This window comes from Chamaea fasciata, unplaced genomic scaffold, assembly GCF_029207755.1.
Source record: "Chamaea fasciata isolate MVZ Bird 193981 ecotype frontalis unplaced genomic scaffold, bChaFas1.0.hap1 SCAF_2, whole genome shotgun sequence".
Lineage (NCBI taxonomy): Eukaryota > Metazoa > Chordata > Aves > Passeriformes > Sylviidae > Chamaea > Chamaea fasciata.
In genome coordinates this window covers 5,889,229-5,903,553 of record NW_027094087.1, presented here as the reverse complement: position 1 = coordinate 5,903,553, position 14,325 = coordinate 5,889,229, and the positions used below count along the sequence as shown (strand labels likewise).

Sequence of the window (14,325 nt, the reverse complement as noted above, 5' to 3'; positions counted from 1 at the left end):
CAGCCATGAAAGAGCACATGGAAAGTGAGAAGCTGAAAAAAATGCTCTCAAAAAATTGACGTAAAGCTTGTACAGACCTTCACTGGGATTAGTTCATTTTCAGATATTACTTGACCCTCCTGATGCTCTCTGGGTGTTATGTGACAAGACATGCACAGAACGACTCTAACCTGTCAAGTTGAACTTGGGAAGATGTTACTGAAATGTCCCTGTTCATCAATCCATGGCATTCATCTACCTGGGGAGCCAAAGTCTGAGAGTTACAGGTCACATTACTATACATGAGCACATGATCCATGCAATAGGAAGAGTGCAGCCAAACCTACCAATGTGCACCCTGAAAAATAACCTCTTCCCACCTCCAAGAGAAGAACTCTGAACAAGTGACAGATGACTGACAGTCCAGATCATGTACACTACATTTTATGCTCCTTTTTTTTTTTGTGTGTGTGTGGTTTTTTGTTTGGTTGGTTTTTTTGTATCACTATGCAGGTTTCAAGTATTTGCAGGTAAAAATCTTAAATATTTTTGAAAGGTAACAGCTAAAAGAAACAGGAATCCTTGCCAAGTAAATTTTCAGTATGATACTTGTGTAACAGGAGCTATCCAACAACTGCTCTGGGGTCGCCCGAAGCTGTCTTTCCTTTTAAACACTATGAAAACAGAACACATACACACCAGATGTCCACACACTTTGGTTGCAAGCAGCAACTTCAACCTCACTGCCCCAAAAAAAGCCACACTGGTCAAGCTATGGGCTGTAGTCAGGTGCTTTCCCCCTCACACAACTCCCCAAGTTTTTCTGTGAAAAATCTATCTCATTCAGATGAGAAAACAATCTTTTTAAAACATACTGATTCATACCACAAGGTTTTTCCTTACTAAACCTCTGTATTTTCTGTTGAGTTTTAAATTCACAGCTGGTTTGGGGGCAGAGGGGTACATTTGAAGCAGGTACTCAGATTCGCAGGAAAATATTTGAATGCTGAGTTAAGGATGGGTTTAGGAAGAGCTTGGAGGATCTGGTTTTGTTAGGTTTTTACCCTGCATGAGCTGCCAAGACTTGCAGAGCCAGAAGACTCAGCTCAGGTCTCGGGTCAGTAGAGAGCTCAGGTCTCTATCAGCTGTTTTCAAATCCAAGGAACCCCGGTACTTTGGAGGGGAATATTTTTACTGAAGAAGAAAGAAAAATCCATGCTGTTTTTAACATTTTTTAAGGGAAAGAACCCAAATTGTGCTGAGATACCAATAATTGCAATGTGGAGACAGGTAACTAAAGTGAGGGGGAGACTTTCCCAGCAGCAGTGGTTAGAAGACCAGAGAGGTGAAGCTGAGCCTGGGAGAGGGAGTTTGCTGCTCCTTTCCCTGCAGGAAAGGCTGCTCCCATCCCTGACTCCCTGGTGGGCAGAGCCAGCCTCAGTGGGCACCCCAGCCCTATTCCTGCCCTGCTGGGAACTTCAGGATTTCTCCGGAGAGAAAAGCACCTTTTCTACCAGGATAAAAAAACAAGTTATTTCATCTCAACCTCTTCCTTTGAAAGTAAGTGTGATCTTTTTTTTGATCTTTGCTTTTCTCATCAATTTTTATATTCCCTTAACTTCTTTCCATATTCTTCCAGGCTTTTCTTGAATCTTTTCATCACACAATTTTTTCCCCCTCTTATCTTCAATTGTATTTTTCACTTACTTATTCACCCAGCATGGCCTTTTTTCCCCCTGCCTTCCTACCCCTGCTGTAGTTACAGCTCCATAACACACCTCACCAGTGGGCAACTCTTAACTCATCTTTCAATGCTTTGTTTCCCCTTCTATGTTCTTTCTTTAGATTCAATACCCATCCAGCATTTCACTCTTGAACTTCATCCATCTCCTTCTTTATATTGCTAACAAAAGACCAGAACAGGTTTTGGTTACCATTCCAGGGCATTCCTTGTCCTCCAAAGCACTGGTGTGACATTTCCCTGTGCTCACTGCCTGAACAGGTGCCTGCAGGAGCAAACTTCTCCCCACCACCCTTTGCAATGCAAAGGAGATTCTGCACTGGAAAGTAAAAGAGCTTAAGAAAGCAAAGGAAGGTAAAATGTACAACAGTGAATATAAAGAACAAAATGGAAAGGCAAGAAATACAAAAATAACAGGCTTAGCAATATTATCCTACAAGCAGGACACATTTCCACATTAAAGCAAAAACAAAACAAAACAAAACAAAACAAAACAAAACAAAAAAAAAAAAAAAAAAAAAAAAAAAAAAAAAAAAAAAAAAACAGAAAAACCGAAAGAACCCATAATACAACTATGTATGAAAAAGCAAAACGTAAAAATATTTCATTGTAGAAATTATTAATTTAGAAACAGTTCAGATTTTATATTCTAAAATTTAGTTGTAACACCACCGAATGTGTGTCCTGCCAAGCTTCTGCAGTACCTCATGCTAATGACAACTGGTTATTTGGACCTCATTCCATGCTATGAATTTTCCATACTCTACCAACTCTCCCCATGTGATGTCTCTGACCATCAAGGGGCTCTGGCCTCTTTGGCCACCAGCCTTGAGCACCACCACAGCTGTCACGTACCAGAGCAGCTGTGCTCACCCAACCTCAATGTGCTACTCCCCAGCAGCCAAAAAGTCAAAACCAATCAGCTCTGGCTCTCCTTTTTAATGCTATGCAAAGGATATGTGTACACTTCTACAGAGAGTCTTTTACACCAATTCACAGACTGCCTGTTTGGGTAGAGCTCGGTCATAAACTCAGATGCCAGCCAAGCTTCCAATGTCTAGCAGCTCATACTTGATTTCCTATTGTTGGGGCAGGGAGGAGTAATGAAAAACTGAATATTCCATCAAATCAATTGAATAAGTACTCTGGTTCTGCTTCTCTCTACTTCTAATTATCCCGCTCTGCCAATGCTACTAGTGTCAGCACAGCTTCACATACCAGATCATGATAATTAGCAGCACAAACTTCTGATCTCTGATGTAGGAATTTCCACCAATTAACAAGTTAACAGTTAATTAGGCTTAAACCAAAAAAAAAAAAAAAAAAATCATCTGGTGCTTGTGCAGCCTGAAACTCTCAATTACACTGTGGTAGTTTAGTTGCAAGGAGCAAGGCAGGTGAGGAGCTGTGACACCAGGCAGATTGGGAACTCCAGCATCTGGGAGACGCTGTGAAACAAAAGGCAGATGCTGGCACTGCAGCTGATAATGATACCACAGAACTAATTTTCCCGTTCCTTAAAGGAAAGCTCCACTCAGGGTTAGCATTCTAGCCGTATTCTGTGCTTTGTTATATTTATTGAATCAACATCCATCTAAAGGAAAAAAAGCCATCTAAAGCAAGAGCCCTGTAAGAAAATTCTTCAGTAGTTATGTAGCTGGAGATACCTCAAAATACCAAGTATTTATAGTGAAATGTTCAAGGTGCTATGCATTTTTGCAGCAGAAGTCAGAGTAGGGCTGAATGAATGCAAGTGACAAACATAAAAAGGCTAATTCATCAGAAAAAGATAAAATGGTTTTGGTTTTATTTATAACTTGAATAGTCACATTTGTCAAATACTAAAAAAAAAAAGACTTTTTTTTTTTTTTTTTTTTGTGAAATCTATCCTCTTTTTAAAAAAATCAGTTAACAAGACAACTACTAAGGTGAGTGGAGAAAAACAGCTCCACTACCACCTCACACCCTAATCATAATAAAGGAGACAAAGCAGCAGGTTAAGTCAACCCAGCTTAGGAAACAGCTGTTCTCTGTTTGGTTTTAGCAATATGAAAAGACAAAAACCATGAAACAACTAGCTTGCTCTACCTAATTATTTCTTTTCTTCATGAAGCGATTCAGACATGTCTTTTCCTGACAATGACTGGGTTTCCTCCGAATTCAGAAGGCGGCCTCTCAGGCACTCTTTCCTTCTCTTTCAGAAGGAATAGTGGATTTACATATTCAGCCTAACTTTGGTATCACTTCACAAATGTGGTAACTTCACAACTCAAGCAGAATTTCTGTAGTTCACAAGCAGATCGTTAGAGGAACCACACTGACCAACCCCAGCACCATCTGCAAAGGGTCCTCAGCTCCAACAGGACTGCAGTCACCCATCTGAACTTCTATTTGTGCTCCTTAAGTCCTCCTGCTGTATCAGTGGAAAGGCTACGAGCACTCCCACATTTTCAGAGTCTGTTTTGCCAGTGCTGTTGGCCTTAAAGAGGTATAGCCTGCTCAAAAAAAACCCACAAAAATGCTCATATTCTATGGTATCATAAACAACACTGGTTTTTTCCTTAAATAGAGAGCTGAATATCACACAATTTACAAGGCATTAAGGCTTTGTTCATTTTTTCCCCAATGCTACTACTACAAATAGGACAAAAAGGGAGGAAAGATATCTGCAGGTTACCCCAGCTCCATGCCAGCTGCTAACCACCCATGAATGTGGTTCTCCCTCCACAACACCTCCTGACACACACGTGAGACAAATGAATATTTCAGGACCCCAGTGTGAATACACAGAGCTTGGGTTGCAATGAGATCTGCCTGCTGTCACTGCCTAGGGATGATGCCATAATGAGTTTCTATTATCATAGTTTCATCTTCAAGAGGAGTCTGTTTTAGGATAATACACAGAAATTGATGATTTTTATTTTAGCAGCTGCCTTGTTAGCAAATTATAGAAGTAGCTTTCCACTGTAAACCTTGGTGGCTATCATCACACAAAGAGTATCTTGGAAATCACATGAATCTGTTAAAAGTTTCCAAATACAGGAACTAGTTTTTAAATTCAAACTGCTTATCAACTAAAATGTTCCTCTCTGGAGGTCCCACAGTATTATGACAGCAGCTATCATGTCCATCCGATCAAACTAAAAGACAAGAGAAAATAAACCCCATAATCTTAGCTCCAAATTAACTTTCAACTTCATTTGGAGGGGAAAAAAAAAAAAAGAGAAGAACTACTCCCTTAATTACAGACTTTCTTTCTAATTAACCAGAATAATTGAAGCATGACTTCTTAAAAGCCTCTTGCCTAACATCTCCCACAGTGGAAGCTTTTTGCTATCTGCCAAACAGTATTAAGTCTTGAAAAACTTCTGGCTGGATAATCTGCTGGCTAATACTACAGCACAGGGTACACAGTATCTTTCTTAAAAGCCCTCGTGACTTCAAAAAGTATAATTAAAGTTCTGTTGGTTTTTCAACTCCGATTCTTCCAAATAGAATAACTAGAGATTGCAAAAGAGAAAATATCATCTCCTGATAATTTGAGATTCACAGAAGTACTATTTAAAATCTGCTCTTATTATGGCTTTTCCGCTTTTCTTTTTTTAAAATCAAACATTAATGGTAATGCCATTATTTAATAAAAGCTTTTTTTTTTTTTTTTTAAGGAGCACGTATTTCAGTCTCAGCATGGTTTTGCAAGATTCTGCTCAGTAAAATGTAATAGTTCCATCCAGTGGTCTTCCCCAGCATTGCAGAACCGAGATCAGAAAGTAAAGTGAAGACATTTTTGCACCAAACTAATTGCAAAAACGACCTGACATCAGCGTGAAGGGTAGAACTGACTGACTGACCTCACACAGTAAGTGCTCAGTATTGTAGCAGCAGGATCAGATCACAGACATATAATAGCTTTCTATTTGTACAGCACATCTGAAAGCAGATTTACTTGGTTACAAGCACTTTGAAATTTTAATGCAAAATAAAAATTTCACTTAATTTCTTAATTAGTGTAAAAATCCCTACTTCTATAGTGTGAGATTATAAGTAACTCTGAAAGTCAAAAACCTGTCTTGTCTTTTCTAAATTTCATAACATTCAGCACCCAGAGGATCCAATACAGAGCTCACGGTGCTAAAAAATACAAAAGCACAGACAAAGACACTCTCTCTTAGGAGCTCTCAGCATTGTTTATGTCCTCCAAATGTTTTAGCTGGGAGTGTAAATTCCAGATGTATTGGTCACAGATGACTGACAGCAACCTCTGTAGCTCAGATACAACTGGGGGGGAAAAGAAAAAAAAAAGCAAAGCATTTTTTTATTGTCTCTCTATGACCCACTATTCCTTCAGCACTTGGGGGAAAAAAAAATTACCAAACATGTCAGTGAAGTCCATTTGGCATCTTAAATGACAGGGGAAATGTTTGTCATGTGTGTGCACATGGAAATGGAAATTGTCATTTGTGTGCACAATGGTCACGGAAAACATCAACGAATTTTACCAAATTTCCCACAAATTAGGAAGGCAGAGCAGGAGCTGATTATGAGGTTCAGGTAGCACGCTGCACATTTTGGTGTTGTGTTAGCAACTTTCACCACTGTATTCATAAATATTAACTCTTTCTGGTGTTCTGGATAACCTTCCTCTGACAGCCACTGTTTCTGCTTGCTCTGTTCCAGGTCATTAGGATCAGTCAAATTCATAAGACAGAGATCTTGACCTTGTCAAATCCAGTCGTTCAAAAGGCAGCTTCAGTTCGGGAAAAAGCAGAATGTGAGCTGCTATTTTCACACTGCCTATGCACTGGCAGAGACAGAGTCTTTGTTATTAAATAAGCATTATATTCCCCACCCACCACTGGGCTTCACTATTCCAGCAACCCATATGGTGCTGCTCATCTCTGCTCCCTCTCCTCCCTTTTTGTGCTGTTACAAAATCCATAAGATCCAAGCACAGGATGCATTATGAATAAAGCTTTCTTCACATTCCTTTATCCATATAAGCCCTGGCACTAACTTTGAAGTCATTTCTCAATCCAAAAATCAGCAAAGTTCCCCCAAACAGCCTAACCCTGCCAGTGCTCATGCTCTCACATCAGCAGCTCAGCTTGGAGCAATGACAGCAGCTGCTTGGATTACAGGGCTGCAAACATTTCTCTTTCAGAAGAGAGCCATCAAGTGAACAGCACAGTCGGCCCCTGGCTGCACACTGTGTCCAAGAGGCTTGCCACCATCCTAGGTTTTACACTAGGGGCTACAGCAGACCAAAGAAAGGTTATATTCAAGGCTGCTAAAAGTTGAGTGCAACTTTGTGGCTTGAGAATCTAGATTTGCCAAATTCAGCCACTGGGAGGAGTGTATCAATGCAGGCTTGAGCAGCAGGGAGATAAGGAGAGAGGCTGAACTGTTGAAGGAAAAAATTATACCACAAAAGCCATTAAAACATTACTAACTACTGTCTTCTCCAGGGTAGCCAAATTAAGATTTAAATAAATTAAAAAAAAAAAAAAAACTGTACCTGTATCAACAAATCCCTATCAACAAGGTGAGGCAGGTGGATTCTTGAAATTCAGAACTGCAGGAAGATCACCTCAGGACCTAATTTGTCCTACCAGTAGCACACCCTTGTAGCAGTAGCTTCCCGTGGGCCCAAAACTCCATTTCTTAGTTCATTCCAAACCCTGGGAACCCCACAGCTCTGAGATCCAGGCACCAAGCAGCCTTTGCACTTTTCATCTTTGTGCACTGCATCCCCAGTCCAGTATCTGGGCATTTTATGCTCTCACAACTACCTGTGACAGAAATATCTCTACCAAGTAGAGTATTAGGCACAGAGATATTAAAGTGACATCCACAAAGGGCACAATCATTAAAATGCTCAGAGCTGACAAGTCTAAGTGTTTAAGCACCTAGACACAGCCCTGAAATGAGATGGTCAAAAAGCAACAGAGACTTCAGCAATCACTTGTCTGAAACCTCTACTGAATGTGTTTGAGCACTCCAGATGTTAGCTTGCACATCTGTTTCAGCAAAACTGGCCTACAGAAGTGAGCCCTTAGCTATGACTGTAGACCTGTCCATAAAACAAGGCACATAAACACTTCAAAAGCTTAAAAAGGATGAAGCCTTTAAACAAAGGGCAGGGGAAAGAAAGGGGGAACACAGACTTTTCAAGTACTACCACTATCACTGAATGCAATTCAATAAAAATGAACTAAACTTGAAACAGGGATTGAAGCTATTTCTTAACATGACAAAGGCCCAAGACATAAAGCTTACCGTCTTTACTCAATATCACAGCTTAATGTATATTTCCAAATTCCTTTTTATATCAAGCACAACAGCCTAACACAGGAGGTAGCCAAAAGGCTTTTCTGAAGCAGCACCCTGTGAGGGGAATATTTCAGGTGCACACAAGTAATAACAGGGGAAGTAAACTCTGGGCTCCGGCTGACAAGGCCACCAAGCTTGGAGCTTCACCAGTCATGATGCTGCATAAAAATGCTTATGGTTTCTTTTAAATCTAACTTGGTACATTTTGGTAAAGGCATAATTTATGTAAAGGATTCCAAATATTTTCTTTTTATTGATAAGTTAATAATGAATCAGCACTATTAGGCAAAAAGCTGGATTTATCAGGCAATGAGATTCACACAGGAAGGTACCATCTTTTCCAGGGCAGACCAGGTATTCCAAGATGCTCTTGGAATTCAGTGGGTTGAGCAGTGGGGTAACCTCTCTGTAACAAGCACCATGATTCAATTTGTTTCCTTGGATTAAAAACAAAACCCTTCTGTCAACACCATGAAAAGCATTTTTGTAACAAATTCCTTCTCTACAGACAGGACTTCTAAACAGTTGCTCTAGTTATGACACTGAAAATTAATTTCCATTCATACTGATGTTTGTGTTCACTCTTTAGTTTAATTTAACTAGTTCAGAGACAAACTACAAATTCCACAGATCATTTTTTACCTTCTTATCAAAACCTGAGTGAGCAGCCTACAAATGATTAGAAATTGGCAGTGGGCTGTTTTATAACTACATTAACATATAAATATCTATAAATTCATAACCTACTTGAATTGATGAGCATTCATTTTTATTCCCTTCAAAAATGTGAAATTCTAGATTACTTTATTCGTTAAAACTAACATAACTAGTGTTAATAAACCCAAACAATAGTACACCAAAGACTCTTACTTTAACGTGAGTTTATCCCTCCCACACCATATTAGCAAGCACTAAAATTTGGAAATAAAAGTCCAAAATTTAATGTTGTGTACCCAAAAAGAAACTGAAAAAAAAAGTGACCATCCAGACAGTGTCTTGGATGTCTCAGACTTGGCACTCTGCATGGAGAGAAGATACTTCATCTTGATCTCATTCCTCCTTTATTGCTTGCTTGTAAAAATAGACAAAACTTGCACAGCTCAAGGGTGTTGTGAAGGTAAATTAATTATTTTGAGAGAAGCTATTCAGATATTACAGTGATGAGCATCATGAAAAGCCCCTGAGGAAAAGAATCATTTTGACTTCATAGTAAGGGTCTGAATAAAATGCAGGAAATGAGGCCTGAGGCCACATGTTGTACAAAATAGTGAACATCTGTTCATTAAACAAACTCTGTTCATCCAAAAACCTGAATAAGGCGAGAATAGCTTGGAAGAAAAATAGCATGGGATAACATAATTAAGTATTACTGTACAGCATACAACTGGAGGCAAACTTCTGTTGCAAGAATCATTAACCATACTTAGGACCATAAACGCCTCTTTTTTTCTGTGAATAATATTTTTATCGCATGCAGCATTCTTGTTTACTTTTTCAGAATTAAAACCAAATTCCACTTGTTTCACAAGCAGTTTGTCCATTTATAAACATTTGAAACTCATGTACGGTAAGCAGACTGGGGGAGTAAATGGTAGCAGTTGCTACCCTGTGGGTTTTCAGGGATAGAATTGGCCACAAAGGTTTCACACATTTGCTGACAAAAAGAGTCAAGAATGTGGAACATTACTGTGGGCTCTGGAAGCCAACATGCTCTTGTGGCAACAGACTTGTCAAACTACTTAGCTCCCCCAGGTAAACTTCGCCTTCCACCACAAATCTGTATCAGTCCTGGGTGTTTTTTTTACACCTCCCCCTTCTCAAATCGCAGTTTTCCAACTCTATGCTTCCTATTAAAAGCTCAGGTTCCCCTTCCAGTCTAACTCTATCCCACTCTTTTGACCTGCACCACCTGGTTCTTCTGTAAGATACTCTAGTTCCCTCTCCTGCATTGCTCAAGCTAGATACCCTATGTCCACCATTTCAGCCTTCAGCAACATCTGTTCTTTTTTGCTAAGCTCACTTTGGTGCTTTCTCTGAGAATCAACACTCCTAGCCTCAGTCACCCAAGAGTTTCCATTTATCCATTCTGAAACAAAGACATGCTTTATGTTTCCCCCTCAATTCCTATGCCGCTGCATTACCTCCCTATCCCAGGTATCTGAGAGTGCCATCTGGCTGCCACTGTTTATTTATATGCAGGATCTAATTCAGAGTCCATTTCAAATTCATTTCCAACTCAGTTTTTCTTCTCCTCTCTCTAGATGTTTCCTCTAGTCTTTATTTGTATGGACATCTCACACAGTGCAAGGTGTTTAAAGATAAACATGCTTCACCTGAGTGCTGAAATCAATGATTATCTCACTATCTTCAATATTTATTAAAATATTTAACTTCATCTCTGAACTAAAAAAAAAAAAGAACAGGAAAAAATATGCCTCCTCTCCCAAACATTTAAAGATATAAAATTAAGCTAAGAAGTTAAGCTTCCACAGTGGAAATAAGTTCAAATTCACGGGACTGTTTCACCAATACAAGTAAAAGCTGAATTTTGCTGGTGGCTTTCAATGAGCAAACACAGATCATAAAGTGACATTATCCCAAATGCAGCTGGAAATGTCAGAGCAGCAGAATTCACAGTACATCATCCTCACATGATGCTAAACCAGGCCTCAGAAGGAAGATGCTGTTGCAGAAACAATGCTGCAACATCTCTTCAGGTGTGCATTGCTGTCAATGAACCCCTGGCCTTGTGAAAGGTGCCTCCAGGAGGTTCAGGGAACACCCAGCCCGGGTGGGAGCACCGTGCTCTGCCTAAATATGCACAGGCACAGGACACTGTGCCAGAACCTTTTGCTAAAGGACAGAAAGAGAGCTCAGTGCTGAAAGCTGGTGGGAGCAGGGAGAAGGAGGCTTTGAACTCAGCAGACAGTGGGAAAGTCCTGGGAGGTCCCAGCCCCACACTGGCCCTCCCCGTGACCATCCCTCACTTCCTCAATACCTAAAGCCCACTTTCCAAGTGAAGCACCTCATCCCTTTGAGTGGAAAAGCCTCCGGGAATCCACTCCAGGAGACAGCTACGCCTTCTCTATGCCACTGCCTGGGGCAGAGGGAAATTCCTGCTGCTCATCATTGTCACACAGCTGTGACAGCCAGCAGCTCCCAAACGGAGCCCTGGGAAAAATCAAAGCTCCTAAAGGAGTTTCAGATGGTGCAGCAGAGCAATGTTGATAGGGCATATCAATGCCAGCTGCTGTCCTGCAGAGGCAATAGCAAGCACTGCCTGCAGGAAACTGCTTCAGCTCCTCCTGTGGATTCCTGGATTTCAGAGGATTTAACCCGTGGTAGCATCAGGCATCACCAAATCAGATTAATATTGTCTTTCAGGGCATTCTAGCATCTTGAAAATTGACTTTACAACTTTTAAAACAAGAACCTGAATAATTCTAAAGTTATTTAAAGCATGACTTTGTACAGAAAACTGTCAAAGAAAGTAGATTTTATGTTCTGCAGCTCATTCAATTAAGTCAATTGTTTCTCCCTAATTTATATCAAGAATTAATTTTTCAACTCAGATACATTAATCCCACATTTATTTTCAGGATCTCAAGCCAAAAATTTCTAAAGTACTGTTTTGTACCTATGGAAACCTACATCTTCAAGTGACCCAAGTAATTTTGGTCAGGCATTTAACAGGACAGTGTGAAATCCAGGCAGATAGAGAAAAGTTTCAATAAGAGAAATTAAGAAGACTGAGTTCACACAGCTTGTACTCAAAGCTCATAGTGATATCTTGTATCACAAAATTAGATCTCCTGAAAAAATCTGAACCTCAATTTCTATAGCAAGTTTTTACAGCAAGCACCTCAATTTTCATAACTCCAGACTTCGGTGAGTTTGGTCTTTTTTCCCTCCTCCTTGAGAAGTATTCCTTTTTTTAAAAAAAAAAAAAAAAACTGGCTAAGAAAGCTGTCCTAATTAATATTCAGTTCAGTGATTAAGCACACTCCCAAGTGACCTATATGTGTAATAGCATCAAGTACCACCTGCTCAAACTGTTGTTTTGCAACGAAATATTAATCCCTTGTACCTTCTGTTACCAAGCTTGGATGCCATCTGAAACTCAAACGGGGATGATTCATTGCAGATGCTTTGTAAACTCACTGAAATTTGTATAAAAATGTAGCAATTATGGACAAATAATATGAAATAATGCAGTGCAAAAGGCAGGTTACAGAACTTTAGATAATTCCTCCCATTTGATGTTCATGTGATGTATAAAGTACAAACAATTTTTAAATGGAAAACAGTTTTTTCAGTTTTTTCTTTTAACATTGCATATTTTCTACAAACAAATGTAAAGAATATAGTTCAATCAAATTGTGTTTGTTCTAAAAGGTGTCAAGATATTGTTTCACAAAAACCTATTGTTTCAAGAGTGCTGGTATAGAAAGCTGCAGTTTACGTGTTTGAATTTGTAGCTAGAACAAAACACATGAAAAACTATGGCATATTTTCTATATGCACTGTGGGTAGAAAAATCATTATATTTCGGCCAACATTATACCTCTCATGCAAGCAAAATTGCATACTTCAGACATGTTTGTGCTCTTGATGGCACACAAGTGGAAGGGAGAAAAGAAACAGATTCAGATAATTGGCAGCTCAACAAATCCAAAGGTCAACATCTGACTTCAATTGAGAGTCTTCCTGTTTCACACAAGTGCTTATTTAAAAAAATAGTCCTCACATGCTTTCTGTCTTTTGACTACACATCTAAGAAACCTCTAGACCTCAGCTTCAATCAATGTTGGTAAGCAACTGATCTTGCAGAAAATCTGAAGGCAGGAAGTGAAACAGTTGTGAGTAAAAAGGAAATTCTGAGAGCAACCTAAGGAGTTCATAATGTAGAGAAAAAATACTGTAACTTCTTTGAAAGTATTCCCAATGTGTTCCTAAATATTTTTGCGACAACAAAGCTTTCCCTTGTCCTATGTAAGCTGGGGGCCAAACAGAGGCAAATTAACTGCACATAAATTATACATAAACAGAATTTTCAAGACCACAAGTTCTGTCTTTAGAGACTGAACAAATTAGCAGCGTAAAGCAATGTATTCTACAGTAAGAGAACATTTTCTGCAATTAAATAATAAAAAAAAAAATAGTAGCATAATTTCTAAGATGACTCTTAACATAACGAGAGGGGGCTGCAGGGCTCAGAAAGAAAACCAGGCTATCCAGGGGAACTTGCAAGAGGGCTCGGTTTTGGGCTTAGCAATGCCCACAGCATCAATCTACCGCAGGACAAAAGACAGGCTCCTAAAATCTGTACCAATATCACTTCAATTTCTCAGGTCTCCTCTCTGAAATGGGTTGCACTGTACTTTGCCTCATTATGGGACAAAGCCTTAAACATTTGTGGTGGATTCTGGTATTGCAGCATTGCAGGCAGGGTGAGTACCTAAGCCTTGCTGCGTAAGTGATATATATCAGAGCACTTGTTTTCTTTTTACAACTTTATCTATAAACAGCTAACCCTTTGGGAATTGCTGATGAAAGTCAAACACCAAAACCTTGAAAACCAGAACAAAAAAAAAAAAAGCAAAGATTCTATGAATGCCTTAACTAACATCATCCTCCCACCATCCAACTAATGCATATTGACTTGTGTGTTCATAGGGCTCTAAATTTATGTGACTTTAGAGAGGAAAATTGCAGGCTGGTTGCAAAACACATGCAAAATTAAACTGCCCAACAGATCTTTTGGAGCCATGCATTCAAATACATTCTTATCATTTTGAATAGAAGCAACTGAATCAAATTAATGAGATGTATAAAGACTTCTTTTTGAGAGACATGAATGGGAATTACATAGACAGCTCTCAAAGGTTAATTGCAGCTGAATCCTTAACTATTCTGCCTTTTCTGAGCTGTGAATGGCAGTGAGTGTACATTTCCACAAACTAAATGTATAAGGAAAGCAAAGGCTTGGCAGAGATGGGGTGAATTCTCTCAGCCATCCCCACTCTTGGCTGAGCAAATGGAAAAACAGCACATGAAACAACCCTTACTTTTTCACTTTTGCTCACACCTGAAGCATTCGAGGTAAATCATGCCAGCTTCAGTTCAGCCAAATAGCTCGTTTTAAACCATGGAGGTTGAGACAGTAAGAACCCTTGCTGCCCACAGTCATTCCAGCAGAAGGACAAGGAGACCCAAAATTTGCTCCAAGATTCACTAAAACTTTCATTAACAGGAGTATTTCCTGTCATCTCAAT

At 39.5% G+C, this 14,325-nt stretch overlaps 1 long non-coding RNA gene across 5 annotated transcripts in view; it reads right to left on the bottom strand.

Moving 5' to 3' along the window:
* Positions 1–14,325, bottom strand: part of LOC136304985 (uncharacterized) — a 170,811-nt gene that overhangs the window by 135,054 nt on the left and 21,432 nt on the right. Inside the window, exon 3 of one of the 5 annotated variants that reach the window (XR_010724948.1) lies at positions 5,918–5,998. The exons of the other annotated variants lie outside the window; for them this stretch is intronic. This is a non-coding gene — a long non-coding RNA (uncharacterized lncRNA). Of the gene's footprint in view, positions 1–5,917; positions 5,999–14,325 lie in introns of those variants that run through there. 5 annotated transcript variants of the gene reach the window in all.